This window comes from Macaca mulatta, chromosome 1, assembly GCF_049350105.2.
Source record: "Macaca mulatta isolate MMU2019108-1 chromosome 1, T2T-MMU8v2.0, whole genome shotgun sequence".
NCBI lineage: Eukaryota > Metazoa > Chordata > Mammalia > Primates > Cercopithecidae > Macaca > Macaca mulatta.
In genome coordinates, this window is record NC_133406.1 from 192,680,751 (window position 1) to 192,696,491 (window position 15,741).

At 41.4% G+C, this 15,741-nt stretch overlaps 1 protein-coding gene across 2 annotated transcripts in view; it reads right to left on the reverse strand.

The window, feature by feature from the left end:
- LOC106998463 (selection and upkeep of intraepithelial T-cells protein 1-like) overlaps positions 1-15,741 on the reverse strand; it is a 215,810-nt gene that overhangs the window by 189,841 nt on the left and 10,228 nt on the right. The window contains exon 2 of one of the 2 annotated variants that reach the window (XM_077957855.1): positions 10,439-10,565. The exons of the other annotated variant lie outside the window; for it this stretch is intronic. The gene's annotated coding sequence lies outside the window, so the exon portion shown is untranslated. The remainder of the gene's footprint in view (positions 1-10,438; positions 10,566-15,741) is intronic. 2 annotated transcript variants of the gene reach the window in all.

A 15,741-nucleotide genomic window follows, 5' to 3' on the forward strand; every position in this document is an offset into this window, starting at 1 on the left:
CATGACCACCTCAAACTGCAGCTGCCATTTCTGTTAGAGCTAGAATCAGCATAGAACCATATATTTCTACCGGAAAGGATTGCGTGAGCCTGTGCCCACCCCTGATTGGGATCCCTGGGAAGACAGAGTCTATATTCTATTCATCTCTATGCTTCTCTACACCACCAAGTCACACGGCCCAGTACATAACCTCGAGCAAAATAAGTACACAGAGAAGATGAATCTATTAAAATGTCCCTTTTCCAGGCCTGTTTTTTCTCTAAATGGTGGATGAGTTTGATTAAATCAATGGTTTCAGAAAGGCCAGGAGTAAGCCCTATCCAAACAGTCTGCTCCCATTACCCCTCTGACCTCATCTCCTGTGTTCCAGCAACACTGGCCTCCAGGACATCAGTCAGCCCTGCCTCAGGACTTTTGTATCTGCCATTGTCTCCAACTGGAGTGATCTTTTCTCAGATCTACCCATGGCTACCTCCTTCACTTCTTCAGGTCTTCCTTTCCTGACCACACTATTTAAAGTTGTGTCACCCCCACCCCGCAAGAATTCTCTGTCTCCTCCTCTTATTTCTCTCCATTGCATTTATTAGCATCTCGTTTTTTAAAAAAAGTTCTAAGGTGTTGGCTAGCTGCTTCAGAATTACCTGGGAAAGCTTGTTTAAAAATACAGATTCCTGACCCCCACCAGACCAGCTAAATCAGGATCTCAGGAATGAAGACTGTTTGCATTTTATAAACGTTCTCTAGGTAATCCTGATGCACAGACAGGGTTGGGAACTGTAGAAAATCACTGGAACAAACTAAAGTCCCTCCCAGGTGGGACACTTTTGGATCAACCAAGCCACAGCCTCAGCTCTGGCCTTTGTTCCATCACCTGCACCCCTCAACCCCCGATGCTGTTCACACAGCCTCCCTCACGCTACATGAAACTACTTGCTGTTCTCTGACCATAGCATCCTTTTAGACTTGTTCAACTTTTCCTCACACCCTATCCTCTGCTCTAACTGTCCTCTCCAGTATTCTCAACTTATTCTCCAAAGCACTGCTAAGATGCCACCTTCTCTGGGAAGCCTGCCTGTACCCTTCACCCCACCTAAGTCAGAGTCCCTAATTTCTTCCTCCACTCAGAGAATCTGCACATTTCATTGGTACAGGATTTATCACACATTTTAGAATCAATTTTTCAAATGCTTGTTCTTCTCAGTAGACCATGGCTCTGAATAAAACAATGATTGAGTCGGATTCATTGATATTCTCAGTGCCTAGAGTAGTACTTGGAACATAGCTAGTGCCTCCTATGGCGAGTGCATGAGTGAATGTGTTAATAAATGCACAGGTGCTTAAGTTGACGCGTTCTTAGGAAAGCCAGAGTTGTAAGGTTGATATCATTTGTCTTCACACTGACCCAGTATTTTCCAGTTTCGTCTGAGCACAGCTGACCATCACTGACAGCTCAAATTTGCCTTTAGGACAAAACAGACCCTGCCAAATTCCCCCCTACCCATCTGTCAATAAGTGACCCAGCTTAGTTGAGAAGCACTCCCCTCCTGGAGCTCTTTACTCTGTTTCAAGGTGAATCCAAGCCTTCTGCTACAAAAGTTCTAGATATCAAAGCAGCCCTTGGGGAGTTCTTTTGTTCACGGAAAGGGCTTTCTCTTACCTCACCCAAGTCAGGTGGTTCTTAGCCCACTGCATCACAGAATATGAGAGCTGCCCCTGATGATGCTCCAAGCAGAAAGGAAAGACAACATCACACACACACAAAAGTAACAGGACAGCCCTCTAGTTTGGCATGAACCACCAGAGATCACTGGGTGTAGCCTCCTCACTCTTCAGATGGACAGAGAAGGCCAGAGTGATTTGAACAATTACATAAGGTCACTGGGCCCTGGCAGAACTCAATCCTTCAGTGGGAGGCTCTTCCCCTTCCCCACCTCTTGCCCCTTCCAGAGAATGGCTGGATTTCTTCTTAATGAGAGACATGATTTATGTCGGCTGGGCCCAATTAGCGTCAAGCTCTCTTGGGCCGCCAAATGCCCCGCTGGCCAGCAGCTGAGGCCTGTCTGGCAGGACATATTTGGATGATGAAGCCATGCTACATGCTAAACTCAGCCCAGGAAACAGCAACTTGACTTGGATGCCCACCAAACACTGCCAGGCTTGGCTCCTGCCCACAAGTTGGGCAACAAGGCTATTTGGCAGGGGATGGGGCCGTGTTTATCTGGCAAGAGGGGTGAGGCTGGTCTAGGAGAGCACCACCCCAGGGCAGGATGCCCTCCTTGGGCTTGGCTGGGCCCAGCAAGTATAGGCAGTGACAGAACCCTGAGCTGTGAGCCAGGAGATCTGGACTCAGAGCCAGCTCCAGCACTGACTCCTTATTGGGTGACCCTGAGCCCATTGTTTATCTTCCTCTCTCTGTCTCAGCTTCTCATCTGCAAAGTGGGAAGGATTTCTTTGCCTGCCTCAGGAAACACTTAAAGGACATACATGGTACCAAAAAAGGGCTTACTCTTTTTAGACCTTGGTTTCTTTATCTATAAAACGGGACAAGCATGGAATTTCCCTCACAGGTATAAGTTTGGGTGTAGATTAATACATGATGCCTGGCATGGAATGACAGCTAAATCAACTGTTATCTATTCCATTCGTATTATTAGTATTACATTGGCTTAGCCATACTCTCTCTAACTCTTAGTTTTCTTCCTTTCCTGACCACACTATTTAAAGTTGTGTCACCCGCACCTCCCAAGAATTCTCTGTCTCCTCCTCTTCTTTATTTCTCTCCATTGCATTTATCGCATCTTACATTTTTAAAAAAGTTCTAAGGTGTTGGCTAGCTGCCTCAGAATTACCTCGGAGAGCTTGTTTAAAAATGCAGATTCCAGACCCCCACCAGACCAACTAAATCAGGATCAAATTTGGAAACTGTGTCTGAGAAAGGAGCTTATGTAAGTTGGTACAACTAAGCATTGGTAGATTGGGGTTCTAAATTTAGATCTGTCTGACCCTCAAGCCTCAGTTTCATCTACAATAGCAATATCCACTTACCATCCACTGGTTTTCAGATGCTGCTTTCAGTGCTGGGCATGCAGCATGGAGCTGGCCTGGAGAGAGCCTAGACATACCAAAACAGACCCAGCCCCCCATTGCCACCCCAGATCTGCCCTGTTATCTTCATGGTAACACTTCTGAAAAGCCCAATTTCCAGTAGAACAGACTAAAACAGAAAGTAAGGAGGGACTGTCCGGAATCCCCAGTGAGTCAAGTGCAGGCCCTGAAGAGAATAACCACAAGCTCCAGGCTCTGTCCAGACCTGCCCCGGGTGCATGCCCAGCCCTACGGAGCCACACAGGCTCCATCTTCCTCTGCCCTAAGTCTTCCCTGCCTTACAGGGTGGAGGCTTGAGTTGAGAGAAAGAGCACACCGCTTTTAATCCCAATTCTAGTACTGACTTTCTTCAAGACTTTGGAGAAGCACTTTAAACTTTCTGGGCCTGAGAGGTTTGTGTGTTAAGTGGAAGTGCCATGCAAATTCATTAATGTGGGTGTGCTTCTCACACGTTCCCCACAATAGGATTTTTTGCCCCTATAAACTTTAAGGCAGAGGGATGACTGACTCCTCTTGGCTTTGTGCTTCGTTCTGTTTCTTCAATATTTTTTCTTTTAAAGAAAAAAAAAAAAAAGAAAAAGAAAAGAAAGAAAAAGCAAACAATCCCCCCTTATTAGTGTCTCTGGGACACCCAGCTGGGGAATAAGGAATGCAAGGAAGATGGCCATGGAGCCCAGATAAATCTGCAGCTCTTCATTTCCACTTGGAGAACAGACCCTGGCCCTCGCCAAGCCCTGAGAACACGAAAGCCTGCAACTCCCAGAGAAATAAACACGCTTCAGAGTGAGAGGGGAGCCAATGGAAGTCAATCAGTTCAGAGAGACTTGAGAGATTTTTGGATCTTTAAGGCAGAGTATAATTCATTTTGGGGAGTTGTGGGCTGCTAGACCCAAAATCTGGACCCCAGATCTAATCTAGATAGATAAATTAAAATCTGCCCATACATGCCTTAAGTTTTCACCCCAAACCTACCACCATCCTCAGCCACCTTCTTTCCTCCTAGGAGCTAGGACCCAGTCTCTTGATTGTTTTTATTCCACCACCAACACCCTCCACCCTAGGACTGAACCCGTGGGGTGCTCAGTAGACCTTCCATCTGCAATCCTCAGCCCTTACTGATCAGGGGCCCCTGTAGACTGTAAGATGTGATCGCCAGGAGCCAGCCCTGTTCTCAGTAGGTGGAAGGTATCTACTTCAGCTGAGCTCACACATGTTGTAGCCCATGGGTTCCAGGAAGGATGGTCAGTTCAGATGTGATTCATCCCAGCCACAGAGCCTCTGGGTGGGACCTTAGATCAGCGACTATGTGTTGGAATGTATGAACATTCAGAATGAGGGTCAAGAGACACCCTGATTCAATCAACTTAGGAAGGAATACATGTCTGTTTATTAATCAGCAGATGGTATCTTTCTGATCTCCCAACTGCTGGGTGTGGGGAACCCAGAGAAACTGGGACAGAAGAGATATATGAGAATGGAATGAACATTAGTTTACAAAAAAGTTAGTCACTGAATGGGGAAAAAAGGTCAAAGACAGAAAGCAAATTTAACCCTTGGTACTAGCATAAAGAATAACAGTAGGATTTCCTAATTCTGCAGACATGTCTTACTTTCCCAGAATCTAGTTTGACCCTCACCACAACCTCATCAAATAAGTTTCATTACGGTCATTTTATCAATGGGGAAATGGAGGCAACTACCAATAAGGTTGCTCACTCTAACATCTTAGAAATAAACTCATTAAAAATAAGTGCTATACTTTTGAAATCATAGAAGGTCATCAATTTGACCAGCTTTTTTTTTCCAGAGTAAGAATGATGTAAAAAGGATTTAAACAATTGATTTTGGTCATTAATTAAACTTCCAAAGTGCCTTCCTACGAGATGTAAAACTTTTTGCCCTGTAATGCTAATCCTGTGGCAAGGTTCCTCTGAAAGACCCTTCTCCCTTCTTACTTCACTTTAAATGGCTCAGCCCCTCAGGGTCTATTCTTAGTCCTCGTCTTCTTTTGTATCCATTCCTTCTAAGTGCTCTCATTCACATCAGAACTCCAGTGGTATCCCTCAATTGTACACCTCCAGCATGGAAGCCTCCTAAGATCCACACCTGCACGTTCTACGGTGGTGGGCCCTTTAACAGCTGAGTATCTCCATAGCACTTAAAACTAGACAGAGCAATTTCCCTTCCCCAGGTACTACTGTTCTTTCTTTCACACTCAATCATGGAAGAAGAAAGGTAGGGCAGGAGGGAGGGAGGAAGACAGATCCTGCTAAAGAGCCCTAAAAGACTGACTAGTCCAACCTTTCATTCTAAAGATGAACAAACTGGCTAGATAGAATCAGATTTGGGACTGGAAATCCTGTCTCCTGACACCAGGCCTGGATCTTTGTAAGAGTAGTGACACAGAGCACTAAGAAATGACACAGCAAAGGCAGAAGTCCAGGGACGAAAGCTGGGCCTTTGTTTCAGAGCACTCAACACAACGTGTGGTCATATATTTGTCTGTTTAATGTGTGATGTCTGTCTTTGCAGTGTCGGGTCTATGAAACCAGGGCCCATGTCACACTCACTACTGGTATCCATAGCACCAGGCATAGGGCCTGCACATAGAAGGCATTCACTAAATATGTGCACCATTTATAGTATCCACAATGTAGAAATCTAGGAATTAATTAATCTAGGAATTAATTTAACCAAGAAAACAAGATACAAGATAAGTGGTTAATTTAACCAATTAACTAGGAATTAATGTAACCAAGAATACAATAGACCTCTATGTAGAAGAGTATAACACTAATATAAGGTATAGAAGATTGTGTGAATAAGTAGAGAGACATTCCTGTGCATGAATGAGCTGACTTAATATTAAAAACATGCTCCTTCTCCAAACTTAATATAAACATATAATACGAAGCCAATCAAAATATCAGTTGATTTCTTGAGGATGCAATACACTTACTCTAAAATGTACATGGAGGAATTCAAATGCAGTTAACCTAAAAATGTTAAATCTTAATAATGAAAAAAGGAGAACCTCACTCTTCCAGATATCAACATGCTACAAAAGCAAGATAATAAAAACACTGTAATAATGGCCAATAAGAGATAGAGGCACTGTCTCAGAACAGAGAGCACAGAGACACACCCTCACACTCTCACATGTATTGCACTGGATATTCTTGGTTTGCCCCTCCACAACCTTTCTCCACCCTTCTCTAGCTTCATATGAGAGGCTGACCTCCTGCATTGCGTTAACTATACTTACTTGTCCTGTGATTACCTGTTGAGTTCGGCCAAACAGAGTCACTGGAGGGAGGTTGGAGAGAAAAGGAGTTAGAGGGTAGTTATGCCCTAGCACTCCCCTGACAGGCTGCACTCATATGCCCAAGACCAGAACACCAGCTACAGCTTTTTCTGGGTTTGATAGCCACTCCCTTCAACTGCTTGTTCATACTTGGTGGGTAGGAGCTGGAGAATGGGAGATAAGACTTCCCCACTGTTGCTACTGAGTATCCTACCAATCCTTGTTGGTGTCCTTAACCTGGGAGTACTTCATTAAGTTCTCCTCCGTCACCCCATTTCAGCTTGCATTCTGTGTCCTGCTAGGACACTCACAGACACATCTATAAAAAACTTTACATACAATGGAATATGACGAATCAACTCACTACAAATTGTTAAGTATGTCATGTTGGAAAATTAGTTAACCATATGTAGAAGAGGAAAACTGGATCTCTTACTTAATATCATATACAAAGCTGGTATTATGTGGATTAAAAACACAAACGTGAAAGACAAAAAATAAAGTTATCAGAAGAATGATAAAGTTAATAGAAGATTTAAAAATTTAAAGTTAATAGAATATGTAGAAGTTTATCTTTATGACTTAGATATGAGGAATAATTTCACACACAAAACATTAAAAGCACAAGTGGGAAAAGATAAATATTACTCCATTATATTTTTAAAAAGATTTCTATGCAATGAAGGGCTCTATGGAGAAAATAAATAAATAATAGAAAGTATTCACAACATCTGAAACTGGCAAGGGATTAAAATCGAAAACATACAAAAACTCCTACAAATCAACAAGAAAAAGAAAAGCCATGAGAAAAGTGAGCAAAGGATATTTGTGCATAGGCAATTTTCAAAAGCAGAAACTCAAAAAGAGGAAAAGTATTAGGAGAGTTGCTCAAAATTATTAGTAGACAGAGAAATGTCCCCTATGTAATTTATACCAATAAAAATTAGAAAGCTGGATAAACAACAAGATTTGCAGGGATATAGGAAACTCTCATATAGCAGGATTATTGAGTGGTAGAGCCATTCTAAAGAACAGCCCCCACCACTCTGTCAAATTAGGTATATGCATAGTCTATAAGTCAGCTATTACACTCTGGGATATGCATTCCCTAAAAAAGCCAATCTAGGTGTATAAGAGAATTATTTCTGGAGTCGGAGTTGTAGGCAACCTGAAAGATCATCACTCAGAGAGTAGACAGGTAAAACATGTGAAATATTACTACTGAGTGTTACATAGCAGTCAGAAGAAATAAATTGATTGTTAAGAGTATACTGTTTGGTGCAAAAGAACAGAACAGAGTCAGATTAATTACACAACATAATTTATCTAAATTAAAAATATATGCACACAAAATAGGTATACATATTTGCAAGGACATATACAAACAAAAAAATACATTAAACTTGTAATTGTTGCTTATGTGGTGAGGAGAAAGGGAATGAGATATGAGAATAAAGGAGAATAAATAAAGAGAGACAGAAAGAGACAGAGAGACTAACTTCTGCCAGTAACCTGGGCATGTGCACTATGGACCATGAGGCAATAATTTATTTAAAAAGAAAAGGAGGATATAGGTAAAGGGAAATAGAAAGCAGAGAAGGAGAAGAACAAGGGGGAAGATGAGGAGGAGGAGGAAGACGAGAGGAGGGAAAAAGCTGCTAAGGTTACAAAAGAAAATGAAACCACAAGAAATAGTCAGTTAATCTAAATGGAACAAATAGAAAACAGACAGCAAAATGGTAGATTTAAACTCAAGCAGACCCATAATCACATTAAATTTAAAAAATTGTCAAATTGGAACAAAAAAACAAACTCAATTATATGGTGCCTACAAGAAATCCACTTTAAATATAAAGACACAGTAGGTTATAAGCAAGACACGGAAAAAAGATATATGATGCTAACACTAATCGAAATACAGTGAGTGTAGATTTATTAATATCAGACAAAATAGACTTCAGAGCAAGAAATCTTGCCAAAGATAAAAAGGTCATTTCATAATGATAAAGTATTCAATCAATCAAGAGAACATGAGCAAAATGTATATGTACCTAATAGTAGAGTTTCTAAGAACATGAAGCAAAAACTCACAGAAGTGAAAGGAAAAATAGACAACTCCAAAATCATACTTGAGACTTCAACACTCCTCTCTCAATAATTGATAGACTAGGTAGACAAAAAATAAGATTATGATAATTTGAAAAACATTGTCATCAACTTAATGTCATTGGCATTTGCAGAACATTTCACCAAACAACAGATAAACATTCTTTTCATGGGTCCACAGAACACCTATTAAGATAAATCTTTTTCAGTGCCATAGGACAAGTCTCAATAAATTCAAAAAGATTAATATCATACAAAGTATGTTCTCTGACTACAAGATAATTAAATTAGAAATGAATAACAGGAAGAAATCTGGAACATACCCAATAATTTGGAAATTAAACAATGCATTTCTAAATAACCCATGGGACAAAGAAGAAATCAGAAAGGAAATTGCAAAGTATTTTTAATTAAATCAAAATGAAAAAACAAATACCAAAATCTATGAAATGCTGATAAAGAAAAATATGTAGAATTAAAGGCTTATCTTAGAAATAAAGAAAGGTTTAAAATTAATGACCTGAGTTTACATCTTAAAACATGAGAACAAGGAGGGAAAACTAAAACCAAAGCAAGCAGAAAAGGAAGGAAATCACAAAAATTAAAACAGAAAACAGGGAAAGAGAATGGAGAAAAGTTATGGAGAACGTCAGTAAAGCCCAAGCTGGTTATTTGGGGAGACATAAATTGATAAACCTCTGACCAGACTGACCAGGAAAAAATAAAAAGAAGATTCAGATTACTAGTAGCAAGAGTAAGAGGAGGGAATATATTTATAGATCCATTTGATCATTTCAGTAGATGCAGAAAATGCAAGGTTATAGAAACCAAGAATAATATACAACTTTTAATTGTATTTTACATACTTTCCATTTTTCAAGTTGAAAAATTTTAAGTACTATTTCTAAGAGCATTAAAAATCATGAAATGCTTTGGAAAAATTTTACAAAAGGTGTACAGATATGTACACTGAGTAACTCAAAATATTGCTGAGAGAAGTTTAAGAAAATCTAAACAGAGATAAACCATGCCTATGGATTATAAGACTCAATATTATTAAGATGTAAATTCTCCCCTGGTTCATCTAGAGATTCATGACCATATGTATCAAAATCCCAGGAGACTTTTTGCAGAAATTGACAAGTTGATTTTAAAATTTATATGAAAATACAAATAATCTGATAGCCAAACAGACGCTATAAAGCAATACGTGAGACTGGGTAATTTATAAGAAAAGAGGTTCAATTGGCTCACAGTTCTGCAGGCTGAACAGAAAGCATACAGGCATCTGCTTCTGGAGAGGCCTCAGGGAGCTTTTATTCACGGAGGAAGGTGAAGCAGGAGCAGTCACTTCATATAGTGAAAGCAAGAGTAAGAGAGAGAGAAAGAGAGAGAGAGCAGAAGGGAGGTACCACACACTTTTAAATGACCAGATCTCATGTGAACTCAGAGCGAGAGCTCTCCTATCACTAAGGGGATGGCCCAAGCCATTCATGAGAGATCAGCCCCTATGATCCAAACACCTCCCACCAGGCCCTACCTCCAACGTTAGGGATTACAATTCAACATGAGATTTACACAGGGACAAATGTCCAAACTACATCAAAGATGAAGAACAAAATTAGAGACTTAATACCTGGTTTCATGACTAAGTATAAAACTATAGTAATACAGTGTGATGTTGCTGTAAATATAGATATGTCTACCAATGGCATAGAACTACAGAGTCCAAAAACAGACTCACACAAAAATGATAACTGATTTTTGATAAAGGTACCAAGGCAGTTCTATACAGAAAGGGTAATCTTTCAATAAATGTTGTCAGGCAAATACGTAGTAAACTGAAACATCATGGGATGCTCAATCCCCTTAGCTTTTGGGCGAAAGCAAAGCTTGTAATCACCCAGCCCCCCAATGACCTACATCGTATCCACTGTTACAGATTCCATGCTGAGTTCACTCCCAAGTGACCAGAAGATCCATCTCGGTTTCCCCTGGACTCAGGCTATTCAGGGACTGCCAACTTTGGTAGACAGTGTTCTTCTGTTGCCTGAAAAAAATTCAACAACTGTTGTGATGCAGCAAATACCCCGACAGATGGAATTCTCCACTCACCCAAAATACACGCAACCAATGAAGGGTCTAGATTTGCCTCACAAATCTCAGAATTGATGGTCTTTGTTCCCAGGATAAAAGGGGCTGTAGAAAGAGGGAAATTAAAGATTTTTTTTCCAGATGCTGTGAAAAAAAACCAAAAAAGGCAAATGGTGTTGGGACATAGATATCCATTAACAAAAAGGAAAAGAGAAAGAAGAGGAAGGGGGAACGAGGAGGAGGAAGATGAGGGGAAAGAGGAAGAAGTGGGGAAAAGAAGGTGAGATGGAAGAGGAAAAGAACAGAAGGGGATGAGGAAGAGAAGGAGGAAGAGGAACAAGGGGAGAAGTGGAGGGAGTAGGAGGAGGAAGAGGAAAAGAAGCAGCAGCACCCTTGCCCATGATCCTTATCTCACAACTCATACAAGGTCCAAGTAAAAATGGATCACCGACTGAAGTGGAAAACCTAAAACTATAAAAATTCTAGAATAAAACAAAGGAGAGAAAATCTTAGCCACCTTGGGTTAGGCCAAGACTTTTTAAATAGAAGAAAAAATGCACAAATTATTAAAGAAAACAATTGATAATTTGGATTTCTTCAAAATTGAAATAGTTGCTGTCCAAAAGAACCATTAAGAAAACGAAAACACAAACCATGAGAAAATATTTGCAAAACTATGTTTCACAAACCACTTGTATACGAAATACATAAAGAACTATCACAACTCAAAAATAAAAAGCCAAAATAGCCCAGTATAAATGTGCAAAAGATTTGAACAAAAGCTTCACCAAATAAAATGTAAGAATGGCAAATAGGTATATGAAAAGATGCTCAACACCATTAATCATTAGCGGCCAGGCACAGTAACTCATGCCTATAATCCCAGCACATTGGGAGGCCAAGACAGGAGGATCACTTGAACCCAGGAGTTCAAGACCAGCCTGAGCAACATAGCAAGATCTCATCTCTACTAAAAACTAAAAAATTAGCTGGGTGTGGTGGTGCAAGCCTGTGGTCCCAGCTACTCGGGAGGCTGAGATGGGAGGATCCCTTGAGCCCATGAGGAGCCCCTTTCAGTAAGCTGAGATGGTGCCAGTGCACTCCAGCCTGAGTGACAGAGCAAGACCCAGTTTCAAAAGCCAAAAAAAAAAAGAAAGAAAGAAAAGAAAAGGAAAGAAAAGAAAAGGAAAGAAAAGAAAAAGGCATATTACAATCCAATTAGATGCCACTTCAACTCAGTAGGATGGCTATAATTACAAAACCCGGCAAGACCAAGTATTTGTGAGGAGGCCAACAACTGGAACTCCCATACATTGTTAAATGCCTGTCATATAATTAGTGCTCCGATATATTAGCAATTAGTCACAGCAGCCAGCAGTAGCAGCTATTATGAATACGAGCCACACACAATGCAAAATGAAAAACCCTGACATGGTCTCTACTCTCATGAAGCGTCTAACCACACTTGTTCCCTGTATATGTGAGAATTTTTTGAATTCACCGTCTTAAGGACTCATGTTTCTCTAGTCCTGGGCTAATGCTTTATGTTGTAGCTAGAAATGGTGATTTCAATCTATAACATCACTGGAAAAGAGATCTAGAACTGTGAGAAAATAGTTTATATTGAATAGGTTAGACCAGGAGCTGTTGATGTTTTTTCTTTTTCTTTTCCTTTTTGTTTTTTGTTTTTTTTCAGTTCGTGTTCTGTTTCCCAGGCTGGAGCGTAGTGGCGCAATCATGGATCACCACAGCCTCGACCTCCCAGGTTCAAGCGAACCTCTCACCTCAGCCTCCTGAGTTGTTAGGACCACAGGTGTGCACCATCATGCCCAGCGAATTTTTTTAATTTTTGTAGATACAGGGTCTCCCTATGTTGCCCAGGCTGGTCTCAAACACCTGGGCTTGAGCCATCCTTCCACCTTGGTTGGCCTCCCAAAGTGACATCTCAAAGATTATAGGTATGAGCCACTGTGCCTGGCTAAGCTGCTGATTTGAGAAGGGGAGAAAGAGATGGGAATGCTAAACACTATGGATAGATTACTAAAATGTTCAGAGGCAAAAAATTAAACTAAACTAAAAATTACAACAGCAACAACAAAAGAATCTATTAAGTTGGTGAGTCTGCAAAAGCTTCTGCCACGTCAGAAGTTGCCTGGACTCCAGGGCCACTGCTTCTACATAGAGGCAGCTGTGTGTTAGTGAAATAACATGGATCTGAGTCATATAAAAGCTTAGGAACTGTAAGACCCTGGACAAATCACTTCATCTCTCTTAGCCTTAGATCCTAGGGCACATAATGTTGGATGAATGAGTTAGTAAATCAATGAATGAAAAAACTATAAAGTATTGGTGTCATTTCTAGACAAAAAGAATTGTTTTAGTGGACCGGAGAGTGAAAAGAAGCAAAAGCTTTCATATAAGAAATGGAAGAAATAGCAATAAGACACAGGGTAACTTGATCCCTCTACCCAAATCAATGAATAGCTGTCGTGACGAAGATAGAGATTTGTTCCATGTGGTCCCAAAGGCAGGAACCAGGGACTAGTGGGTGTAAGCTCCAGGTAGACAGGTGTGGACTCAGTAGATAGAAGTTTCTGAATGTGAAGAGCGGCTTCAAAGTGGCATCAGCTACCTGAGGCAGTAGTGAGCTTCTTGGCACTAAATGTCATAAGCAGTGTCAAGAAAACTACTTGATAAGATTCAAGAAAAGGGCTTTCAAACATAAAATGGGAGTAGAGAATCCAGCCCAAACTCTCAACTGAGAAAAATGGAGGTATGAATTTGGACATAATGAGTTTGAGAGGAAAGCAAGGCATTCAAGTAGAGGAAAGACCAGGGTGGGTATACAGATGGAAAAGTCATCATGAAAATTCCAATGGCTGAAGATAAGAAACTTATCTGATTCTCCATGACTGGATTTGCTAATTAAAGGTCAAGCAAACCTAAACATTTCAGGAAGCATGCCGGTGGGTGCTAGCCTATATGGTGCCTGGCGGAATCATTGCAGATGCAGCTCCTTGCCAGGGCACATGGCTGGACAACTGGAGTGCTGGCTGGATTTCACTGCCACTCACCTCCTCAACAGAGCCCCCTCCTGCGAAGTGCAACCTGCCCACCTGCTCCATGCAGTGGCCCCGGGTGTCACCATGACACAGACTTCCATGGCTCCTTCCACAAGGCATCCATGTTGCAGGTGATTCAGGCCCTTTCACGACTTTTTAAGAGAACTTGAAAGTAGCACAGGAAATACTTTTGAGGTCTCTTCTTTTTCTTAGTATTGTTAATAATGATGACAGAAGTAATATTCACAGCCCTTTACAGTACACAAAATGCATTCACATGCATTATCTAACTTGATTCCCATAACAAACCTGTAAGATACACATTACTATTGTTCCTCACTTTGCAGAAGAGGAAATTGAGGTCTGGAGGGATTAAGCTAGGCCTTAAGTGAAGACTTTAGTGAGCTTCTTGTCACTAAATATCATAAGCAGTGTCCAGACAACTACTTGATAAGACTGATGAAAAGGGCTTTCAAACATAAAATGGGAGTAGAGAATTGAACCCAATCCAATCCACTACTAATGGTAGTAAAGGCTTTCTTTTCTTTCTTTCTTTCTTTCTTTTTTTTTTTTTTTTTTTTTTTTTTGAGACAAGGTCTCACTCTGTTGCCTAGGCTGGAGTGAAATGGCATGATCTTGGCTCACTGAAACCTCTGCCTCCTGGGCTCAAGCCATCCTCCCACCTCAACCTCCCAAGTAGCTGGAACTGCAGGTGTGTGCCACCATGCCCAGTTAATTTTTTTATATTTTGAAGAAATGGGGTTTCACTATGTTGCCCCGGCTGGTCTCAAACTCCTGGGCTCAGTCAATCTGCCCATTTCAGCCTCCCAAAGAGCTGGGATTACAGATGTGAGTCTGTGCCTGGCCAAAGCCTTTTCTTATACAGCATATATTTTACAGTTATAAACTCTCGATCACCATATAAATGTGTAAATCTATTTGTGTAGACCACATTGGCCCTGCAAGAGTCCACAAAGAAGGAAAACACTGAAGAGCACTTAGCAGTCCAAGATTTAGTTGGATCACCCCTAACTCCACCCAACCCACTTCATTCAGATCTGCTTGCATGTCCTCATGACCAGCCTCATTCGTTTTCCAATCCTACTTCAGTCTGGGCCTTTCCTTCTAATGAATCCCAACTTTTGGTCCATTTCGAGAGCCTTCTGTTCTTGGCTCTATGTGGTCATGACATGCCCCATAAGTGGTTCTACTCTTACCAAGCCCTCCTCTGACAAGTTTGGGGGATTCCCTTTCATCTGTGGACCTATCCAGGTCCTGCTGAGCCAGGCTTTGCTTCAAGTTTTCTCTTCAGCTATAGAGATGGGTTATGCTGAGTCACCATAGTGAAAGAAGCCTTCCCAGCTTCTTTCTTATCAACAAAGGGAGGTGGCTGGACAGAACTAGACATTCAGTCTACGAGAAGAGCTCAGTCTGGCGCCAGGACTGGCTTAGTGTGTATCAACGATCAGGACTAGGAGCTGACCAGTGGCTCAAGTCAGAGCTCAGATAGATCTTCCTCTCTGAGAAAGTGGAAATCATTCTCCCAGAACAGCATTATCTAGCCACCAGACTACCTACATCATTCACATACTTGAGGCCTTCTCTCCTATAATCAGAGATGAAACGTCCTAACAAGAATTAGCCACTCCAGGGCTGGGTGGAATGGCTCACACCCGTAATCCCAGCACTTTGGGAGGCCGAGGCAGGAGGATCACAAGGTCAAGAGATCAAGACCATCCCAGCCAATGTGGTGAAACCCCATCTGTACTAAAAATACAAAAACTATCTGGGCATGGTGGCGCATGCCTATAGTCCCAGCTGCTCAGGAGGCTGAGGCAGGAGAATCGCTTGAACCCAGGAGGCGGAGGCTGAAGTGAGCCAAGATTGTGTCACTGCACGCCAGCCTGGGCAACAGAGTGAGACTCCGTCTCAAAAAAACAAACAAACAAACAAAAAAGAATTAGCCACTCCGTTCTCTCCGGATCCCAAGCCCCTTGCCGCTCTAGTACTTCTCAAGGACTTCTCCCATGAACCCCTGTCTCTGGGGATCAGAAGTTCCCCTCTCTCTGT